This window comes from Aedes aegypti, chromosome 1, assembly GCF_002204515.2.
Source record: "Aedes aegypti strain LVP_AGWG chromosome 1, AaegL5.0 Primary Assembly, whole genome shotgun sequence".
NCBI classification, from domain to species: domain Eukaryota; kingdom Metazoa; phylum Arthropoda; class Insecta; order Diptera; family Culicidae; genus Aedes; species Aedes aegypti.
In genome coordinates this window covers 253,411,914-253,427,453 of record NC_035107.1, presented here as the reverse complement: position 1 = coordinate 253,427,453, position 15,540 = coordinate 253,411,914, and the positions used below count along the sequence as shown (strand labels likewise).

General features: G+C 35.9%; 1 protein-coding gene and 1 long non-coding RNA gene across 8 annotated transcripts in view; one reads left to right on the top strand and one right to left on the bottom strand.

Annotated features, from left to right (window-relative positions):
- The window catches only part of LOC5576740 (leucine-rich repeat-containing protein 24), an 826,320-nt gene that overhangs the window by 601,298 nt on the left and 209,482 nt on the right, over positions 1-15,540 (bottom strand). The window lies entirely within an intron of this gene.
- Positions 5,917-7,142, top strand: LOC110674080. Its single transcript, XR_002498629.1, has 2 exons — positions 5,917-6,340; positions 6,418-7,142. It is a non-coding gene; the product is annotated as an uncharacterized LOC110674080 (long non-coding RNA).

Genomic DNA, 15,540 nt, shown 5'->3' with positions numbered 1-15,540 from the left:
TCAGGAGGAACTTCTGAAAAATCTTCAAAAGAAAGTTATGAAAGAAATTCTGATGAAAATACCGAAATATATGCAAAAGAAAATTACAAAGGTAATTTCGAAGGAAATTCCGGAGGCTGTCAAAATTGTATGGATATATCACGTTCCAGAAACATGATATTGACTCAATACCACGAAAACCGCTTGCGAAGTGATACAACTCCGTAGTCTGAACATATCACAAGACTCCCATTTCTTCGCGGAATCCATTGGGCAATCCGGCAGAAATTCCATCCAAGGATTCCACCACGAATTTCTACGAATATTCTTCCTAGGATTCCTCAACGAAGTCCTCCTACAGAAACCTCCAGGAGCTCTTCCAGGAATTCTACCGAAGATCTTCCGAAGACATACAGGAAATCTTCCGGGGATTTTTTTCCAGAATTCCTTCGGAGATTTGTTGCAGGAATTCCGGTGATTTCCATCACAAACTACACCGTGGATTTCGTCCAGAAATTCCTCTGGGTATTTCCTCCAGAAAATCCATTTGGGGTTTCCAATAAGAATTTCTCCGTGGATTATTTTTCAGGAATTCCCTCGGGGATTCCATCCAGGAATCGCTCCTGAGATTTGTTCCAAGAATTCTGCCAGGGATTTTCCTTCCTCGTTCACAGATTAATTAAGAAATTGTTCCGTGGATTTTCTCCAGGAATTTCTCCGGAGATTATTTCAGAGATTTTATCCGGAGATTTTCTCCAGTAATTTCTCTGGAGATTTGCACCAACCATTTCTCCGAAGATTTTCTCCCGAAATTCATTCGAGTATTTCCTCTAGAGATGTCCCAAACGAACTCCTCCGGAAATTTTAAGAAGAACTCTTCCAGAAATTATCTCAAGAACTCCTCTTAAGGTTTTCACAAGGAATCCATCCGATAAATGCGTTCAAAAATTCCCCTGGGATTATTTTATAAGAATTCCACCGCAAATTTCTTCAGATTTGCTACGGGCATTCCTCCATGAATTCCTAGAGTTCCTCTAGGATAAGCTTCGGCGTTTTCCGGGATTCCTTTAGAGTTCTTTCAGAATTTTTGCTGGAGAATTCTTCGGAGCTCAACTGGGAATTCCTTTAGAGTTCCTCCGAGAATTCTATCGTAGTATCGACGGTAATCCTTCGGAACTCCGGGAATTCCTTTGGATTTCCTTCATGCATTCTGCAGGAATTATTTCAAAGTTCGTGCAAAAAATCCTCCGGAGCACCTCCAGGAGGATTTTTCCAATAACTTCTAGAAATTCTTCTGGACTTCCTCCGGCATATTCCTCTTGGTTTCACCCAGCAATTTTTCGGAGCTTACTCCAAATTTCCACCGGGAATTCTTCCAGAGCGCTTCCATATACTCCTCTGGAGTTCCTCTAGCGATTCCTTTAGATTTCTTCAAGCAATTACCCCGGAGTTCCTCCAGAAACGCATCCAAAGTTTCTCCAGGCTCTGAAGTTCTTCCAGGAATTGCTTCAGAGTTCCTCCAGGAATTCTTTTGGAGTTTCTCTAGGATTCTATCCATAGTTCCTCCAGGAACATTTCTTCTGAAGTTCCTCCAGAGTTCCTCCGGGAATTCCTTTGAATTTCCTTCTTAGTTCTTTTTGAATTTTTTTCCATAGTTCTTCCAGGAATTTCTCCAGCGTTCCTCCAGGATTTTTTTTTTCAGATTTCCCTCATGAATTCCTTCGCAGTTTCTCAAGCATTTCTTCTAGAGTTCCTTCAGCAATTTCTCCAAAGTTCCTTCAGGAACTCCTTGAGATTTCCACCAGGAATTCCTTCAGAGTTGCTCCGGGCTTTTCTCCAGGTTTTTCTTTCGGAATTCCTCCAGTAATTCCTTCAGACGTTTTATAGGAAATCCTCCAGAGCTAAGCCGGGAGTACTTCTAGAGTTCCTGCGGGAATTTCTTCAGAGTTCCTCCAGGATTTGCTAAGGAGTTTTTGGCATGAATTTCCAGGATATTTTTTTTTTCGGAGTTTCTCCAGAACTTCTTTGAAAGTTTCTCTATAAATTCCTCCAGGAATTCTTCCAAATTTTTTGCCGAAGTCCTTTCCGAGTTCGGCCGGGAATTCCTTCGAAGTTCCTATATGGATCCTTTAGGAACTTTCTCGGAGTACATTCAGAAGTTGCTCCAATTTCGTCTAGGAATTCCTCGAAGTTCCTTCAGGAATTATTTTGGAGATGCTCCAGAAATTTATCCAGAGTTCCTTAGAGGATTCCTCCAGAGTTCGTTCAGGGATTTCTCTGGAATTTCTTTAGGTATTTCCGCAGTTCCTCCAGCAAATGCTTCGGAGTTTCTTCAGGAATTCCTATAGAGGTCCTTCAAGAATTTCTTCAACGTTCATCATAGAATTTCTACGGAGTATCTCCGAGAAATTTACTTGAATTCATTTGGGAATTTCTTAACGGTTTTTCCGGAATCCCTCCGGAGTTCATCCAGGAATTAATTTCTTCCGAAGTACCTGCAACAATTCCTCTAGATTTCATCCAGCAATCCTTCGGAAGTTCCTCCTGAATCCTACTGCGAATTGTTTCGAAATTTTTACATAAACTCTCCCGAAGTTCCTCCAACTGTTCCTCTGAATTTAATCCACCAATTCCTTGGTAGTTCCTTTGGAGCTCCATCGGGAATTCCTTCCGATTTCCTCCATAATTTATCCCGGAATTTCTCCGAAGTTCCTTAATAAATTACCTGACAATTCCTACAGGATCGCCTCCGTTGTTATTCTAAGAATCGCTCCGGAGTGCCTCTAAGAGTGTTTCTTTTTTTTTCAGATATCCTCCAGTTATTCTTTCTGAGTTCCTCCGGAAAGTCCTTCTGAGCTCCATCGGTAATTCCTTCAGATTTTCCTCGTGGGCCCACCTGCAATTCCTCGGAAGTTACTCCTGCAATTCCTTCGCAGCTCCTTCAGGATTTTTTCCGGGGTTCCTCTAGGAGTTTCTCTGATAATTCCTTCAGACTTCCTCCGGGAAATACTTCAGAGTTCCTCCGGAAAATCCTCCAGAGTTGATCTGGGAACTCCTCAAATTCACGCAATTACTCGCAATTCCTCTATGCATTCCTTCGAAGCTCCTGAAATATTAAAGGAAAAAAATCTCTAGGTATCTCTGGTGAAACTTTGGAATAAATCACTACGATTTTTCGGAGGTATACACCTGGAGGAATACCAAGTGAAATTGTTGAAGGAATTGGAGCTATCTCACAGGTTTCAATTCAGGGAAGGTTCTGGAGAAAATAACTAGAGAAATTGCAGTGGCTCAATGAGGGGTTCCTGAAGATGACGAATGTTAGTGTCTGCTATCAGCATAGCCAATGCAGAAGGTCCGCCACCTTCTCAATCGTTTGGCCTACAATGTCCTTATAATTCGCGAATCAAACAAACTGACTGGATCTTTTTGAAATCATTTAGTTGCTCATCGAAGTGCTGCTTCCACCTTTCAATCACGTTATGTTTATCCGTCAAGATAATCGTCAAGACGTGGTTCTGGCCGCTTTAGCGATATCCAGGTGTAATGCCGTATCTGGTATCTCTTAGTTAATAGCTGTGGAAGTACTCATAAAACATATTTTATGAGTACTTCCACAGTTATTAACTGAGAGATTTCTCTGCTAATTTCTCAATTTTAAATTTGTACTTCATGTGACAAACACAAAGGTACTCTGTGCCCATGGAAGTCGAGATAACTTCGACCCGAAATGCAAATCAGGAATCAGGTTTTGTATCCCTACTTGAAAATTAAATAGAAATCCACGTTGCGTATAACCCCGATTAATTATCGATCCTTCTAAAAAATGCTACAACGCACAATCTTCTTCAAAGATTTCATAAAAAAAGGAAAAGAAGGATGAAGAATTTTAATTGAAAAGAATTAACTTAACCTTATCCGAGCGAGAGCACGTTGACCCAGTTAGCAAACATTCCGTCCGAACCCTTCAAACTCATCCATTCTTCTGCAGCTTGTAAAGCAACTTACTGCATCATCAGCTTCGGGTATCACGCTTCAGGTCCGAAAAAAAAAACATCCAAACTTCTCCATCGCAGCTTCCAGTTATTCTCCCTACACTGACTGGCTGTATAGAGAGACACCCCATCCAGGAGCGTAGATGCAACATCTCAAACAGCAGTTTGAATCGTTCTTCGTTTGTAATTTTCCACATGTGTAATCAGGCACCTTGGTTGGTAATCGGAAAAGTTACTCCATCCGTCCGTCGTCGTCGTCGGCGCTGGAAGAAGGGAAATGTGCCTTTTCCCAGCAGATGAAGTGGTGGATGTACACAGCCGAAAATAAATGGTTATTTCACGTCATTCTAGGTACACATCAGACCCATCGCAAGTATAATGTAAAATTACATCTTTTAAGCGTTGATAATCTACCGGGAACTAGTGATCGACAGAACTGGTCTGAAAAATTTACATGGAAGACGTATAAGTTTGAGTGGGATTTGATCCCTGGTCTTGCGAGTGAGAGACGCGTCGGATACCTCTCGGTCATCTTACAATTTATTTTTTGCTGTGTACACACTGCATTTCACCTTCCATTGTACACCTAGGACTGTGTGGGAAAATACCCTTTTCTGCAACGGATCAGCCAAAACTAACAGTAGCAGTAACACAGCCACTCTGCTGCACCGAAGAGAGCGTCATGAATGATGAGGACTCCGGGAACCGAAAGTCTAACAGACTTTTTCCCCAATCCGACCCTTCCCCAGTATTGCGAGCAGGAAAATGATGACGTGTTGAATGGCAGAAAGCACTTTTCGTAATGAACATTTCGTGACTCATCATTCTCGCTCGAGTAGTGGCTGTAACGTTGGCTACAGCGATGCCAGAATTTCACAGCATTGATTCCATAGATTTGACTTACTTGATTAATCTTATCACTACCGGATAGCTCATCTGAACAATTCAGCCAAAACCACCAACTTTTAAAATTATCATGATCTTCAGATACAAGAGATAGATTAAAATATGTTACTATCGCTATCGAGCGGAAGTATTTATATCTTATGGCTCTTGATCTGCTGAACAAATTTGCTGATATCACCGACCTTCTAGCTCATCTGAAATGCTGAACAACTTTGCCTTCATAGTTCATCATTGTTTTGAGCACCACCTAGCGGAAGAAATCATGATCAGGTTTTTCACAGGCGCCACCTAGCGGATGAATTTCAAATCAGTTTTTTCAGCCCTTGATCTGCTTGATCACTTGATGTACTGAGCTTTTTCGATGATACCTACCTTCTAGTTTATCAGGATCTCAAGACTGTATGCAACCCTTTTTTTATTTTTTTCATAAGTTATCTTATTTTGTTTTCACATGGTAGCTTAACGTTTTCTGAACACAACAGTATATTTTCCATACTGTTTGCACTCCTAATTCTTCCTGATTCGCGAGAAATCAACAAAATTCGAAATAATTAAATTTTGCTTATTGACGGATGACATAATGACAGCTCACTTTTTTGTACAACTTTGAGTGGTTTCGGTTTATCGTGCACAGTTTGTTTGAGAATTGCAAAGGAGGTCCTGATGCAAGGATGGCACTAGGTTGCCTATTCGAAGATGGTGCAGTTTGTCAACGTCATGTTGTCTGGATTAAACTTGTTCTTCAAATTTACAAATTTAGAAATACCCGCAAAGAAAAATACAGTTTACCGTTTGTTCCAAACAATAAGATGCTTCTAACTGGTAATGTTAACGAATCACAAACAGTTGCATTTATGTTGAACATTATAAAATCTAGAGCTTTCAACAGTAAAAAACGTTTCCAGTAATCCAATCCAAATTGTGCCAATGTATTGAAGTGTCCTCAAATTGTTCAACAATATAGCGTAGACACCGGTGAGAAATAGTGACAACATATAATCACCTTCTATAAAACTGTTTTGGTTTATTTTCACACAACACATTTACATATATACCATACACCATATAAAAAAGTATTTTAACAATTCGGTGAATAGTTAAACGCATTTTATTATTATACACGCTTGAAAATTAATATTGCGATGACAAGGTTTAAAAGTTTTTACATAGCGGTGAAAAATACTTATTTTCTCAAAAATTAATACACATAGTCAATCAACTCAACAATTTCAATATTCTATTTTTGCATATTATAATAAATATGAAGAAAATAATAAAAGAAAATTTGCCACCGTTTATGATTTACACATTGACTGTGTTGAATTTTTTCAACGTGTTCTTTGCACTAGCTAACAGAAATAGAAAAATAAAACCCGTCGCGCTTTTGCCAGTTGTAAATATTATGTTTTTATTTTAAAAAGAGCACTCACTAGGATCTTGTGCCGGATTTGGAACTGCAGGTAAGCTAAAAGATCCCTATTTTAATTTCATCAACCGGCATGAATAAAGTATGCTTTTGCTTCTCTCTTCTTCAAAGATTTGCGAGTCGGCTGCTTCTGCGAGATCCTCCGAAAAAAAATTCCGTCTGCCACACAATACCAATAAACAGCAACGCAAAAAGCCGGCAGCCAATACGAGAAAGGAAGATGAGGTAATCTGGATCGAAGATGGAAACATGGAACTCGTTCGCTTTCGGACTACTAGCAGCAATATTGATCTGGAAGAATGGATCCCAGAGGTCCCGGAGCTGCAACTGCTTCTCTCTTTTCAAAGATTTTCGAGTCGGCTGCTTCTGCAAGATCCTCCGAAAAAAAATGTCGTTTTTGCCACACAACACCAAGGAACAGCAACGCAAAACGCCGGCAGCAAATACGAGAAAGGAAGATGAGGTCATCTGGATCAAGGATGGAAACATGGAACTAGTTCACTTTCGGACTACTAGCTGCAATATTGATCTCGAAGAATGAATCCCAGAGGTCACGGAGCTGAAAGTTTGAAACCCTACGATAGGCATACGTGAAAAACTGTATAGAAGAGTGTAGCGAAAAAGACGAGGCTTAACTGATCATTAATAATACTAAATAATGATAATCGAACAACTTTTTTTTTCCAAATGTTATCTCATTTCAAACTAAAACAAAATTTGTAGTTTATTTGTATATTTCATTGACTTTGTTACAAATGTTTTATTAAAAGTGAGTTTTTCAACATGTATCTACTTGTTTCGTTGTGTTTTATGGAATATTTTTATGACATTTTCTTGTAATGTATAAATGCAATATAACAATTCATCATACCGTTTAAATACCATAAAGCATCATAAGCCAACAATTACACGAACATTATTCGTTATTTTTAAATATATATTGTTCAACTGTAACTAAACCTTTTGCGTTACAATGACTTTGGCAAATAAATGGATGGTATACCCACCTTTCGACAAACTATCCACAACAAATTTTGTTTGAGAAAATCGTCATTTTTGAATGGTTACATAACTTAACCGCCCATCCTCCACATTGTTATTTGCCCATTCTCATTCACCAAACTGTCAAAATCGTCTGCGGTACTGTTGGTATATTGTTAATTTGGATGTTATAGGAAACTGGTTAGATATTGTTTTTAGTTGTTATGGATAATTTGGCAAATGGTGCCAGTACGGTTCCAGTTTATGCGGGTATATTTTCAAAACAGTTCTGGGACTCAAAACATATTTAAAATTTGGTTTTGGAATATATTTTGAACAAAAATCTGAGCATGAAATAATCCCAATACCCTTCAAAAACCCAATTGTAGAAAATTCTTACTAGTGCAACCTAGCGGATGAATTATCAGTAAAAACAAGTAGTTCTCTGATAGCCGTTGATCTGCTGAACAGCTTTGCCGAAGACACCAACTTTCTGGATTTAAGTCCTTCAAAAGCAAACAACAACAACCAAGCTTCTTGATTATTTTTCCGGATCCTGAGATACAGAAAGTATTGTAGTGTAGAAAGTTTAATAATAGTGCCACCTAGCGGAAAAATTGTCACAAATTTTTTTGAACCATGAACTAGAAGATTTTTCTGAGAAGTTCGAAAAAAATCTACAAAACCAAAACAAAAAGTTAAGCTCTTTTTCGCGTGGTTTTCAGCACGTTAAATGTTTATCAACTGGAGTAGGTTATGGAATAACTATAAGCAATAGTTGTCACAAAAAATTAGCAGTCAACATGTCCATTTTAGGGTAACTAGACGACGGAAGACTGCAGGATATCTCAGAAAATGAATTGGATTTTTAGGACATGTTGAAGATTTTTGGAATAAGAGTTCAGTTTATAAGTTGTAGCTTTGGACAAAAGTTGATATATTTTCAAAAATAAGCTACATCCACAGTCAGAGATCACAAGAAGAAGCCAAAATGACCGCTCTATAAATTAAGCTAAAGATTCGCAAGTGGTCCTGCATTCCAAGGGCACTTGGTTCCAAGAGTGTCCATGGTGAAGGTCATTGCACAGTGGTCCAGGAATCATTTCTACACGGAAAGATGCATTTTGAGCTTTAGAATGAAACATTAGACGAAAACGGTCTTCCACAAAGTTGTTCGTATTAGTTTGGCACTTTGTTTGGTATTATGGAAAATTAGGGTGGTCCACGTTTTCATAGAAATTGTGTAACTAACTTTCTTATTTGTAGAAATTATACTATACATGCTTCAGATAAGTTGTAGACCATTTAATTTAAAGCAATCTTGCCGAAAAAAAAAAGTTTTTTTGTTTCTCTTAAATTGACCGATTTAGAGATTTTTTCCTACGGTGACATAGGGTGGTCCGAACAAAACTGATTTTCTCGCTCTAGCGTTTGCAATCCAACTATCTCATCTAGGTAGTTTATGAAACACTTTTAGAGCTTTGAAAAATGCGTAAATTGTTGAATGAAGAAACTCGCTATCTCCTTCCGTTTGGGAGTTATTGTTGTTTTTCGCAAATAAATATGCTTACTTTGATTGTGAATATCTCTAACACTTTTTTAACGGTATGCAAAAGACAAACCAAAATTGTATATTAGTTAAAAAAAATATAGATGTGTTATTCTTGTAACTTTAATAAAATGCCTTGAAAAACGAAGGTTTTTACACAAATCTTCAATGACTTTTAAATTAAAATAGATATCAACAGTATTTTTGCATTTAAATTTATGTTCTTTCGAATTAAAAAATTCTATGAAAATGTGGACCACCCTAATTTTTAATATCACCAAACAAACGTCCTAGCTAGCTAGAAGATTGTATACGAAGAACTTTGTAGAAAACTGTTCTCGTCTGATGTTTTATTCTGAAGTTCAAAATGCATCTTTCCGCGTAAAACTGCTTTCTGGACCATTGTGTAATGTACTGTACCAATCCAAGAGCAGATCTTCTGATTCCATCGTGCTTAGTTTTTTACCTAACTTTTGGAATAACATAATTGAAAAAATATAAAGTTGATTTACCAATTTAAAAATAAACTCTGAGTATTATCTACACGTCATCCAACTATTTTTTTGTTTGGAATTGTCATTTTTTGATAAAACTATTTTGAAAAATAAATCAAGTAAAAAAATTGATCCTTTTCAATTGATTATCCAGATAAATTTAAGAAAAACTGAATATGCAAAGTTGCTTATTCAGTCAATGTCTACACATCCAGGAAGTTTCATTGTAATCTGAGAGGATGACGCAAACATCAAGTTGGGAGTTCAACTTGGCGCAAAATGCATCAATAATGCCGTTCCTTAAAATTAACCAACTTTTTTCAAACGTTTCCAATCGTCAGAAACTTTTTCCTTAAAAGTTCCCAACTCACGATTGTTATTAGAAAACATAATAATCTTTCTTGAGACAATATTTTATCAAAATAAAATATGACCTTCTCTAACCGACTTTAAGTTTTATTTTTTTTTCAGCGTAGGCCACAAATGAGCCATTTTAATATGGAACTCTCGATTATTTAAAGTAATCAGTTTGACAAATTGACTTCATTGAATTTTGAGAAAATCGTGACTTTGGCTTCTTTAGTTTTGTATGAAATTGAAACATTTAAAAATTTTATTCAGGACAAAAAAAAGTTTTCGTTAGAACAACTTTTTTTTCCCTAAGTGCCCATCTCATGATGTTTGGACGATTGGAAGTGAAAACCCCTTCTTGAGACAAAATTTCGTTAAAATAAGAAACCATCATTGTGTTTAAATTAACTCTAAGTTTTGAAAATCATTTTCTCCAGTGTAGGCCAAAAATGAGATTTTCAACAGTATTTTCTATAAAAATTTAGACAATCATCTTAAAGTAACCCATGCAACACTGTTTTTATATCAGTTGCCATTTTTCAAATGATTGTGCAGATAAATTTTGGAACAAACAAAGTATGCAAAGTGGCTTATTAAGCCAAGGTCTATGCAAAATTTCATTGAAATTTGAGTGGCTTAGAGAATGTTTCTAAGAACTAACCTAGCAATCTTCATAAGATTTCCAAATTTGTTGGAGTCATTGCTATAAAGACCCATTAGGGATTTTTATTTTTTCAGAGACATCCTCAGAAATTGTCAGACGTTTCTCTAAAACAATGTTCCAGGAAACTTTACATGAATGAAAAGGAAATTGCTGTTTTGTATAATTTTCTCTAGAGAAGTTAATTAGAAAGCCGAAGAATTTCTCTAGCAATCTAACATGAAATATCTCCGTTCATTACTTCAACAATTGCCCTTAATTCGTTCTACCAAGGTTCTGCCAGGTATTTCTTTAAGAATAACTTCTGATATTCGTAAGGACTTTTAACATAAATAAAAATGGAATGATGTTTGTATGTCATGAGCTGGCTTGAGAACGGAACAACCGATTTGAACAATTCTTTCACTTATGATTTCTTTGAGAGTTCTGTGGTGTTCGTGCAAAAGAACAGTTTGGTGAAATTTTCAGAAAAGTAGGTAAAACTGGGGAAAACTTATACGTCATGGGAGGTTTCATGTTTCCAACAGCCTACTTGATAGAAAGACAAAGTTGGCAGGAACCTGAGAGAGACTCGCGAAGAGGAAAAATATAAACGTCATGTGCAACCCAGATTCCACTGTTACAAAACGCCAAATGTGGCCCGCCGTTTTTATGGCTGCAAAACTGAAAAGTATTGTATTCAAAATAAACTGTTATTAAAAATTTCATTCGGCGGAGCAGTTTTTTTCAAAGTTGCTGATATATCCAATCACAAGATTTGGTATTTCAAATGTCTGCTACGTTTGCTGGCATGAAATTTCACTCAAAAGGCTATTTATGGTTCGGTGTGATACAAACACAATTTGCTGAGTGATTCATGGGAGGGTTTGAACGGCTTGCGCATAATTGGTATAAACACAAAGTGGCATAAGAAAAAAAACTCAGCAATCACAGAAAAAGAAGACCGTCTTCACGAGTCTCGTGCAGGGACTATATGTTATTACATAAATTAGTTTTGGTTATCTTCAAAACACTTCTATATACTCTCTGAGAATTTCTACAAGAAGTTATATAGCAATCCCATATGATTCTTCTAGAATAAGCTCTGGGGAATGCATAGAAAAAGCCCAGAGAAAAATTCTATGGAAATTTATGGAATTTCTCGGAGTAAATCTTTGGAGAAGTCATTAGAGACACTCAAACTGAAAATTAAGGAATTTAAAAAAAAATGTATTCCTGAAGAAGAGTTTTGGAGCAGTTATCAAAGAAGTTCCCATGGATGAGTTCATGAAGAAATAGAGAAGAATTGGAAGTAGAATTCCAAAGAGAATTTCCATACCTTTCTACATAGAAATAATTAATGAAATTCCTAGATTATTTGCCAATAAATGCTTACAGGAAAACATTGATTTTGTTTTTCAAAAACCTTCCGCGAGAAGAGAAAAGTCGGTGAAAGTTTATTAGAAAAATTCTGGAGAAATCCCATAATACATCCCTTGATAATTCAGAAGAATTATACTTTCAATTTGTTGCGGAAGAAAAAATCTGAAATTCCTGATGATGATTGAGAAAGAATTTGTGCATGTGAATGGAATACGGTATTAGATAAGTGTGTTAAAAAATTGGAATCATATTATTTCCTAGAAAAATCGTTAAGGTTTTTTTTTTATTAAAACTCTGAATAAAACTAGCGATAATTTTTTAAGAGAAGTTTCAGCATGGTGGAACAAGTGATTTCCATAGATGCATCAATCATTTCGTCTCAAGAATAACTTTTGAAAATGGTCTATGAGTTTTTGCATGCAATATTTTGGTCCGAAACTGTAGATTTTAGAGAGTATAGGCCGTATTTTTCTCTGCTGACTTATTTTTCTTGATAGAAAATCAAATCGTGAACAACCAGTAAAAATGGCCTATTTTAACATTTGATCAATACATTTTTGCATTAAACTTGAAATAACTCGAAAATGGTTACTTCTAGAAAAGCGATCTCGATAATCGGTATGGATTAGAACAATCTCATGATCATCAAAAATGTGGTTTTTGTATTATTTGAAATCTATTTTTTATTTTAGAATTTTTCATGATAAAAAAATATTTTACAGTATATATTTTTTCTTGTAGTCTAAACGGTTCACTACAACTTCTCCAAACAACATTTTTCTATAGAATCAACAGTATCGAAGCTAGAAAAAAAAGTTATTCATAAATCAAAACCATTGATTTTATTTTTTCGACTCATACTAGATGGAATTCGTCTCTTGTAAGGGTTTTACCCCTTTAGGCCGAATGCCGTTAGGTCGAAAGGATCGTTAGGTCGAAAGGGTCATTAGGCCGAAACCTATACGCCGCCGAATGTATTGTTAGTTATTAGATCAAGATATTATGCATTACTATGAAGCACAAAATATCCGCTGTAAAATGTAACTAGAAAGAACAGCCTTTGATTGAAAGAAGGAAAAATCATTGATGAATGTGTTGGCTTTTTGAAAAAGTATTGAATGATCATATGTTTTTTTTTTTCGGCTTAACGACCCTTTCGGCCGAATGACCTCTTGGGCCTAACAATCCTTTCGGCCGAATGACCTCTTTGGCCTAATGGCATTTGGCCTAATGGCATTTGGCCTAATGGCCTTCGGCCTAACTACATTCGGCCTAACGACCTGCACCCCTAGTAAGAAATCATAGACAAAATTAACCAATAACTTGATGCGATGATTTTGTGGGCGATATTGTTGAATTTTTCAAATTTCAGGAAAGAATCATTTGAATTTTTAATGCCATTCTCGGTGGAATACCTTGAACAACTTTTGTGAAGTGGTTCGTTGAAAATTTTCTGGATGAACTTCTGGAGCATTTCCTGGAGAAATGTCCGGACAAACCTATGAAGGAGTTCAATTTGTTTCTGTTGGGCGGAAAAGTCACCTAAACATATTGTGGGAAAGCTTCGAAACAGTAGAATTGGTATTAATCTATTCAACTTAAAACCTACCAAAATGTCACTAACATACCTTCTGCATAAGGGCCTCTCAATTACGAAACGAACACTTGGTTCACTAGAAAAATAACTGGATAATTTTGGAAAGATTTTTTTTTTTTTTGAAGAAAACCTGGAATTTAAAGAAACTTTTAAGAAATTTTTAGAGATATTTCTAGAAAATTCCTAGTGGAGGAGCTGAAGAATTTTTGTATACAGTTTTAGATGAATATTTCAAGGGAGCTATAATGTAACCTGAGCAGTAGGGTGCGGCTTATTTTTCGAAAGTTTTCAAAACCAAAAGTTCGTGTGCTCTTATGAATTCAAATCACATAAAATGTGAACCCTCAAGTTTTGAGCCAAAAATATTAACATTTGGTGGTGGTACTCATCTAAGTTAAATGTAGATTTCTCCAAATGTTTCTCCTTTTACTAAAAAAACACTTTTGTTTGACCATAACGTCATGAATACTTAACCGAAGCCAGTTTCTTTTACAAGCTTTTGAAGCGATTTTTTTCATTAGAAAAAATCAGGTTTTTGGGTTCTTGGCAAATAATTGATTCAACACAATTTTTAATTAAGGTGATTATAAAACAAAACCACACTTCAAATTTTCAAGTGCACAAGCCTGGAGGTTCTGACAACCTTTCGCGATGAAAATCAATCAAATTACTTGCTTGCTGGTGGTGATCAACCAGAGTCGTATTTCATAACTTGAAAATTCATCTTTAAATCGTTTGCGCCATCTTTAAATCTTAATATTTTTGGCCCAAAATTTGAGTTTTCTCTTTTTTTGTGATTTGAGTTCAGAGCAGCACACAAATTTTTGGTTCTGACAAGTTTTGAATAATAAGCCGCATCCCACTGAGCACGCATTAGAAAATGAAATTTCTGTAAGATTCTTTGTAAATATTTTCTGGATCTTTCTCTACAGAAGTTTTCAGAATAATGTGGGTAGTAAATTGAGGAATTATTTCTTAGGTAAATCCTGTACCGAACACTGGTAAAAATAATGATGTTATATTCAATTATATCCATTGGCGTAGGAACAGGGAGGCCAGGGGGCTGGCCCCCTCCAGAATCATCCAGGCCCCCCCCCACCCCCAGAAAATTTCGATGATAATACAAATGAAAATTTCAACAAAAATTATTTGACATGAAGCGAAATCTTCTGATTTAATGTACATGACTCTTGTTATTGACAAAAATCTCAAAAATCTTCGTTATTTTATGTTGAACATCTATAGTGATGAAACCTCGCTTGTCTTATACAACACCAGCGTGGCAGTTCTGACTTCGGTGAATCGCGTGACAACCGAAATTTTAACCGTCCAGCCGTCGATTGAATGGTTGTTGTTGTTTGCGATAAGCGCAATTTTTCGACATTTCCGTTGCAAAAATATCGTGGTACAAAAAAAGCCAATATCCGGGAAATTGGATTCCCAAAATTCGTTTTTTTTTCTGAATAATCCAAATAAATTCTGTTTCAGCATAAAGCAGCATTTTCACTGCATTATAATTTCTCATGTTTTTTTGGGGGATAGCCTGCTCAAGGTAATGTCCGAAAAAAAAAATTGAAAAAATATACAAAATTACTCAAGGAATTTCTCGGACAGTACATAGCGGGAATTTTTGTCGAAAAATAAGGCTTGACATTCAAAAAATTTCTAAAATTTTCCAAAAAAACTTTTCGACATTTTTTATGAAATTTTAGTATGATGAAATTCTTGAATAAATATTGAAAGGTGGCTTCAGAAATTTTGAAAATCTCTTGAAAATTAGTCGAGACTTGTTCATACTTTCAAAGCAATTTCCTCCTGATGGACATTCGTTCTATGTCTATTATTTATAAGAAAACTGATTCCGGAATATAATCCCAGATATACCAAAAAAAATGTTACCTTATCTTTTAAAAGTTCAGCATTCCTCTTAAAATAATTGATTTTGTCAAATCTTATACTGAGATATTTCGCTGAAAGTTGTATAAGAAATTCTTCTGTTCTTTCAAATAGTTTTCCCAAAAAAATGATTACTAATTCTTTCACGAAGTTTATCAAAAGCCCTTGAGAAATATTTCTAAAATACATAAAAAAAATTGCGTGAAAAATTCTCTTATGTTTTCCTTTTTTAGAAATTTTGCTTCAAGTCCCCGGATTATTCAAGAATTGAAAAGAAAATTGTTTTTGGAATGTCTCTTGCCTGCGAATCTTCGGAGGAAATTGGTTGAAAAACTCCACGAAA